This window comes from Staurois parvus, unplaced genomic scaffold, assembly GCF_062004578.1.
Source record: "Staurois parvus isolate SC_StPar_1 unplaced genomic scaffold, SC_StPar_1.0 ptg001154l, whole genome shotgun sequence".
NCBI classification, from domain to species: domain Eukaryota; kingdom Metazoa; phylum Chordata; class Amphibia; order Anura; family Ranidae; genus Staurois; species Staurois parvus.
The window spans coordinates 729,445-737,500 of NW_028318950.1; the positions used below are offsets into that span (position 1 = coordinate 729,445).

Consider the following 8,056-nt stretch of genomic DNA (forward strand, 5'->3'; position numbering starts at 1 on the left):
CTCCAGAGTGACCCTTACGTCTTCCTTCAGAGTGCCCCTTTACAGTACATCCTTCAGAGTGCCCCTTGCATCCTCCTTTAGAGTGCCCCCTTACAGCCTCCTTCAGAGTGCTCCCTTCATACTCCCAGGGTGCCCCTTTACATTCTCCAGAGTGCCCCCTTACATCCTCCTCCAGAGTGCTCCCTTAGTGCCTCCAGAGTGTCCCCTTAGTACTCTTGGGGATGTAAGGGGCACCTTGGAGGCTGTAAAGGTTCACCCTGGAGGCATATTTTTTATTGTTTAAATATGTATTGTTCATTTGATACGTACTAATCTGTCAGACAATCTGTTCAGATAAAATGTTAATCTTTTAAATAATTGGTTGTTCTGTATATATTCCAAGGTTACCTTAAACATCCCAAAAAATGTAAGGTGCAATTTTTTCTATTATGGAAACAGGGATGGTGGAAACCACACCCCGAGCTACACTGAATGATGTTTATATTACCATCTTACTACTGGTGGTGAGAAGCATTCTCCAATGTAAGAGGAGGTTTCCCCTGACTGTGGAAAAAACCTGCACCGTCTTCTTGTTGTGTCTCCGAGGTCAATTCACTAAGAGTTAAATATCGCATGAATGTTTGCATTAAAGTGGAATTTCCTCTTAAAGATTAACTCCACTTTCATGGGAAAAAAATTGCAAATTAAAAACAATTTTTATTAATCACTTCAATACCGGACACTTTTACCCCCTTCCTGCCCAGGCCAATTTTCAGCTTTCAGCGCTGACAATTGCACGGTCATGCAACACTGTACCCATATGAATTTTTTATAATTTTTTTGAGACAGATGGAGCTTTCTTTTGGTTCATCACCATTGGGTTTTTCTTTTCCTAAACTAACCAAAAAAGACTGAAATGTTGAAGAAAATGTTTATGTTATGTTTTTGCAAATAAGTAATTTTTCTCCTTCACTGATTTGGGCTGATGAGGCGGCACTGATGGGCACCGATGAGGCTGCACTGATGGACACTGATGAGGATGCACTGATGGGCACTGATGAGGCTGCACTGATGGACACTGATGAGGCGGCACTGATCGGCACTGATGGACACTGATGAGGCGGCACTGATCGGCACTGATGGACACTGATGAGGCTGCACTGATGGACACTGATGAGGCGGCACTGATCGGCACTGATGGACACTGATGAGGCTGCACGGATGGGCACTGATGAGAATGCACTGATGGACACTGATGAGGCTGCACTGATGGACACTGATGAGGATGCACTGATGGGCACTGATGAGGCTGCACTGATGGACACTGATGAGGCTGCACTGATGGACACTGATGAGGCTGCACTGATGGACACTGATGAGGATGCACTGATGGGCACTGATGAGGCTGCACTGATGGGCACTAATGAGGCTGCACTGATGGACACTGATGAGGCTGCACTGATGGGCACTGATGAGGCTGCACTGATGAGGCTGCACTGATGGGCACTGATGAGGCTGCACTGATGGACACTGATGAGGCTGCACTGATGGACACTGATGAGGCTGCACGGATGGGCACTGATGAGGCTGCACTGATGGACACTGGTGGGCACTGATGAGGAGGCCCTGATGAGGAGGCACTGATAAACAGCACTGATGGGCACTGATTGGTGGGAGTCATGTGCACTGATAGGCAGCACTGATGGACACTGATAGGCAGCACTGATGGGACTGCACTGATTATAAATGTAAATGTTCTCTGTCAGGACTGCTGGTTACCTGCTCCTCTCTTCATGCTTTGACAGCATGTGAAGAAAGGACTGCTAATAATTGGGCAGTCTGTTTACATTGTGATTAGCTGTGATTGGACACAGCTGATCACATGATAAAGGGCTACTGTGATTAACCCTTTACTGTGATCTGTGATCACAGATCATGCAGGGTGCATGCCCCAGGGGGCACACAGGGTTCATAGTTTGTAGTCTGTAGACGCCCTCCCAGAACTGGACAAACGCGCTGTAGCCGCCTTTTGGGTATAGTGCAGTCAGGAAATGGTTAAAAATAACTTTTTCTTTTCATTCTGCAGCGCTGTAATTCTCTGTAAAATGCAATATGGCGACCTGAAGGCGTGACTGTGTACAGAACACACCCTGAAAATGTAATTTCCTGCTTGTGTGATCAGCTCACTGATTTTTCCAGAAGTCTGCACTAAGATACAAGTCAGATTTTGGGCATCCCCTGCAACAAATATGTCATTTTCGGTAAGATACTCTCAATAGGAAATCATGTCTAAAGGGATGCAGACCCTGCAATTTTCCTCATTATAGCCCTGCAGGTGCAGCAGCTGATTGATAATTATGACACCACTCCCATGAAATTCATTTTCCACATGGACACAGAGGATCAAACAGCTATTTCTTCAGAATAACAAAAGGTAGGAATCTGAAACAAAGTTAAAATCCCTGCAATGTACAGAGATCACCCGGGGGGAGGGGGGGGGGTAAGTCTATAAACCTAACGAGCCTTAATACTTTTCCTTCCCCCTTCCTGACACCTATGCTGTCTGACCCATGTAAGAAAGGTGCATATACTTACCTATTGTCAGCCCACTCTAGTCCGGTCATGTGATCCGACTCTACTGTGTCAACCAGTGGCGGCTGCAGGGGAGAGTAGGGAACCCCAACAACTAATGGGCCATGGGAATCTGTGCCTATGTAAATGTTCCCTTCAGACAGCTGGTTATAAAGGGAGGGCTGAAAGCCATTTTCAATTTGGAGACAATGGCCGAATTTATAAACACTGGAATAAAGAAGACTTTGGCCAAGGTGGCGTTGTCCATATAAACCGGGGTACTGAATTAAAACTCAAGGAGGTCCAGTCACTAAAAATTTCTTCTGGCCGAGGTTCGAATAGGGTGTGCCCATCAGTGTGCCCCCTTACATTAGGTGTCGCCATCACATTGCCACCTTCCATAATATTCCCCATCAGAGTGCCCCTTTCCATCACATGTGCCCATCAGAGTGCCTCCTTCCACAGTATGTGCCCATTTGTGCCCCCTTAACATAACATGTGCCCATCAGAGTGCCCCCTTAACATAACGTGCACATCAGAGTGCCTCTTAACATAAAATATGACCATCATAGTGCCCCATAACATAACATGTGCCCATCAGAGTGCCCCATAACATAACATGTGCCCATCAGAGTGCCCCCTTAACATAACATGTGCCATCAGAGTGCCCCATAACATGTGCCCATCAGAGTGCCCCTTAACGTAAAATGTGCCCATCAGAGTGCCCCTTAACATAACATGTGTCCATCAGAGTGCCCCTTAACATAACATGTGTCCATCAGAGTGCCTTCTTAACATAAAAGATGCCCATCAGAGTGCCCCCCACAGTATGTGCCCATTTGTGCCCCCTCAACATAAAATGTGCCCATCAGAGTGCCCCAAAACGTAAAATAAGGGGCACTCTGATGGGCACATTCTATGTTAAGGGGCACTCTGATGGGCACATTGAAGGTTAAGGGGCACTCTGATGGGCACATGTTATGTTAAGGGGCACTCTGATGGGCACATTCTATGTTAAGGGGCACTCTGATGGGCACATTCTATGTTGTGCCCATCAGAGTGCACCTTAACCTTCAATGTGCCCATCAGAGTGCCCCTTAACATAACATGTGCCCATCAGAGTGCCCCTTAACCTTCAATGTGCCCATCAGAGTGCCCCTTAACATAACATGTGTCCATCAGAGTGCCCCTTAACATAACATGTGCCCATCAGAGTGCCCCTTAACATAACATGTGCCCATCAGAGTGCCCCTTAACCTTCAATGTGCCCATCAGAGTGCCCCTTAACATAACATCTGCCCATCAGAGTGCCCCTGTAAGACTACACCCTACCTTGAGGGCAGACAGGAGCTGTTCCGGGATCCTTGCTGGATACTTGTGTACAGACAGGGAGCCGGAGAGACAGTAAGCTGCAAGGGGCGGGGTGCACATGTGATGTCATGTTGCCATGATGACCACCCTGCTCAGTGGCGGATCTGTCAGTGCGGGCTGGCGCTCCAGAAGGGAGTGCTGCTGGGGCCGTTCTCTGACCGGGGTCCACCATTTAGTGACCGCTGATATAAACCAATCAGATTACACCTTTCAAACAAGACCGAAATCTTGACTTTTGGGAATAATCCTCCTTAACTCATTTCGTAGCTCCAGTTATGATACATACGTGTCCTCTGTTAGTTCACTAGAGTGTTTTTTTAATATGAAATAATTTATGGCGGGATCATTTGTCTCAAACATCTGCATCTGATTTCTTATGATCTGCGCGGTGACCTAGCTCAGGCTGACGCAGCGGTTAATATAGTTTGTTGCACCTCCAGAGATTGAGTATCATGCTTTGAAAAAAATTCACAACAGCTTTTACTGGCAGAATCCTTCCGCCTTTCAGTTACCGTATAATAATTTATTGCATGAAGCTAACCGAAATCTGGGTAAAGGAGAATTTAAAGAGGGATTCCAGGATTGGATATTGTCATGTTTCACATGACTGTCATATGCCTTTAAGTGTTTTCTATATCTTGTCTCTGCTCCTCCCTTTCCTCTGGTTTAGTTAATGCTGTATAGATATCCCGCCTCTTTTCCCAGTAAGGCATTGCAGCAAGCCTCATGTCATGGAGCAGGAAACATTATGATCTTTTGACCTATCAAATGTTCATTGTTGTAAGATTCTCTCAGTTTATGGAATAAACTTCACAAGATCTGCAAGATGTCTTATCGATTGAGTCACTGACTGTGGTATCCAACTGAGGTTGGAGTTATCGCTATCTCACCACAACTGTAAGTTACAGAGATCACACTATCAATGCTTAGATTGGAGAGACAGAACAGATATTGTATACATTGGCCATTCTCCACCAGAGTTCCTCCAAGAGTAGCTAGGGATTCCTTGAGTTGTGGCTAACTAACCGACCCCCCATCTGATGATGTCTGCATAGTTACAGGTCCAACAGCAGCAGAATACCTGAAAAAGGTGTCATTCTGGCCACTCCTGTGGGGGGCGGCATTCTTCTAAGGGGCATTTCCCCAAAGACCCGTGATAGACTAATGTTACCAGGGGTTCCCTGAGAAAATTATTTCAAAGGTTCCTCGAAGGATAGCTAGGGATTCCTTGAACTGTGCATAACTGAACCCCCCCATCCCCATCTAATGGTTCCTGTATAGTTCCAGGTTCAATGCCAATTGGTAGAACCAGCAGGATACCTGCAAAGGTGACATTCTGGCCACCCCTGTAAGGGGACATTCTTCCCTCCTACCACCACCAATGTAAGAGGCATTTTTCCAATGACCCTTGATAGATCAATCTTACCAGGGGTTCCCTGAGAAAAATATTTCAAGGGTTCCTCCAAGGATAGCTAGAGATTCCCTGAGCTGTGTCTAACTGACCCCCCATCTGATGGTGTCTGCATAGTTCCAGGTCCATGTCCATTCTTGCCTCCTACCAGCACCAATGCAAGGGGCATTTTCCCATTGACCCTTGATAGACTAATCTTGCCAGTGGTTCCCTGTGAAAATTATTTCAAGGGTTCTTCCAAAGATAGCTAGGGATTCCTTGAGCTCTGCCTAACTTCCCCCTCCCCCCATCCCCATCAAATGGTTCCCGCATAGTTCCAAGTTCAATGCCAATTGGCAGAACCAGCAGAATAACTGCAAAGGTGTCATTCTGGCCACCCCTGTAGGGGTACATTCTTCCCTCCTACCACCACCAATGTAAGGGGCATTTCCCCAAAGATCCGTGATAGACTAATGTTACCTGGGGTTCCCTGAGAAAATTAGTTCATCTAAGGATAGCTAGGGATTCCTTCAGCTGTGCCTAACTGAACCCCCATGTGATGTTGTCTGCATAGTTCCAGGTCCAACTCCAACAGAGTACCTGCAAATGTGTAATTCTGGCCACCCCTGTAAGAGGGGCATTCTTTCCTCCTACCACTACCAATGTAAGGGGCATTTTCCCAATGACCTTTGATAGACTAATGTTACCAGGGGTTCCCTGAGAAAATTATTTCAAGGGTTCCTCCAAAGATAGCTAGAGATTCCTTGAGCTGTGCCTATCTGCACCCTCCCCCCATCCACATCAAATGGTTCCTGCATAGTTCCAGGTTCAGTGCCAATTGGCAGAACCAGCAGAATAACTACAAAGGTGTCATTCTGGCCACCCCTGTAGGGGTACATTCTTCCCTCCTACCACCACCAATGTATGGGGCATTTTCTCAATGACCCATGATAGACCAATCTTACCAGTAGTTCCCTAAGACCTGAAAATTATTTCAAGTGTTCCTCTGGGATGAAAGGGTTCAGGAATATTGGTATACATAATTACGTTGGTCCAGCTAGGACCAATGTCACTATGTGTAGTATGTACCATACCTGTGGGATCCCCATGGCAGCTGGAAATCACTGCTATAGGCACCAATACTACACCATTACTCCAGTGATCTCCCCTAGCTTTCGGGATCCCGGGCCAAGAGGCTTCTCTGTTACATTGTGAACAAAGGAGGTTGGCTGCTTGGCATGGGCATCCTTCAGAGAATGCTTTACTTTTTCTGAATCAATGCAAAGGATTCTATTATTGGATGAGGGGGAGAGTATGATATCACCGTTTAGCCTTTCCACCTCATCCAATCAGCGAATGCTTTGCATTCATTTAGAAAATGTAAAGCATTCTCTGAACGCTGCCCGTGCCAATTAGCCAACTAGAATACAGCAGTGCATCCGCTGTGGCAGGGACCTGGCCGGTGGTGGAGTTTACTGGAATAGCGGCATCTACTACAGTAATTTTCAGTTTCCAGGGGCATCAGCCAGGTATGGTATATACATAGTTACATTGGTCCAATATAATTTTAAATAAAATATCTATACCTGGAGTTCTTCTTTAAATTCCACAATGAGCATGACAGTCCTTTAAGATGTATCATTCAGAAGGAAAATTAAAGGATCACTCCATGATTAAAGCAATCTGCCCTTACTACTTTTATTTTCTTTTACTTACTTACTAACTACTTTTATTTTCTTTTACTTACTTACTAACTACTTTTATTTTCTTTTAGGTATAATGATTCAAAAATGCACATGAGGTATAGGCATCCATGAAGCACAGGCCCCCTGCGTCAGATCCCATGTCAGCAGATCTCCTTGCCTCCGGTGACTTTGACTTGTCCAGGGTCATGGTAGGACTTGGTGGAAGGTAAGCTCGGTGTTGCCGTGTCTCCGGCTTGGTCTTATGGGGAGCTGGTGATGCTGCAGCATTGTACACACAGCCCTCCTAAAGTTTTGGAGAGAGTTTGTGGTCAGTACTGTGTTGCTAAGCCAGCCCCCGGCTCACATTACACACTATTTATATCCTCTGCGAGCTGTTTCCCCCTTAAAGCAGCTTCATGGGACCACCTTCTGCTGCCTTTAACCTCTCCTACTCTTGACATCTGAGTAGCTCACAGAGAGCAGCTCATTTGGGTCAGTGTAGAAGGTTCAAGCCTAGGAGAGTGGCCACCACTGACGAGAAGACCTGGATTATCTGATCGGTGCTCCCGGTATTATTTGGAGGAAGGGAGAGGAAAAAAAAAAAAGCCTATATCATTTTACAGTGAAAAGTGACAGCCGTGTGGAGTTTAATCCTTTTCGCTAACTCTCCCGTCTCGCAACAGTTGGAACTTCGCATGCCATGGAACACACGTTGTTCGGCTGCCTGCGCAGCCCTCATGCCGCCTCGCAAGGCTTGCACCCCTTTTCACAGTCGTCCCTGGCGCTGCATGGAAGATCCGACCACATGTCCTACCCCGACCTCTCCACGTCTTCTTCGTCTTGCATCATCGCCGGCTACCCCAATGAGGAGGGCATGTTCGGTAGCCAGCATCACCGAGGCCACCATCACCACCACCACCATCATCACCACCAGCAGCAGCAGCACCAGAGCTTGCAATCCAACTGGCACATTCCTCAAATGTCTTCTCCTCTGGCCTCCCCCAGGCATAGCCTCTGCCTCCAGCAGGATTCGGGACCCCCAGAACTAGGAAACAGCCCC

At 46.7% G+C, this 8,056-nt stretch overlaps 1 pseudogene; it reads left to right on the forward strand.

Annotated features, from left to right (window-relative positions):
• Nucleotides 1-7,419: 7,419 nt before the first annotated feature.
• LOC149439140 (homeobox protein MOX-2 pseudogene) overlaps nucleotides 7,420-8,056 on the forward strand; it is a 779-nt pseudogene continuing 142 nt past the window's right edge.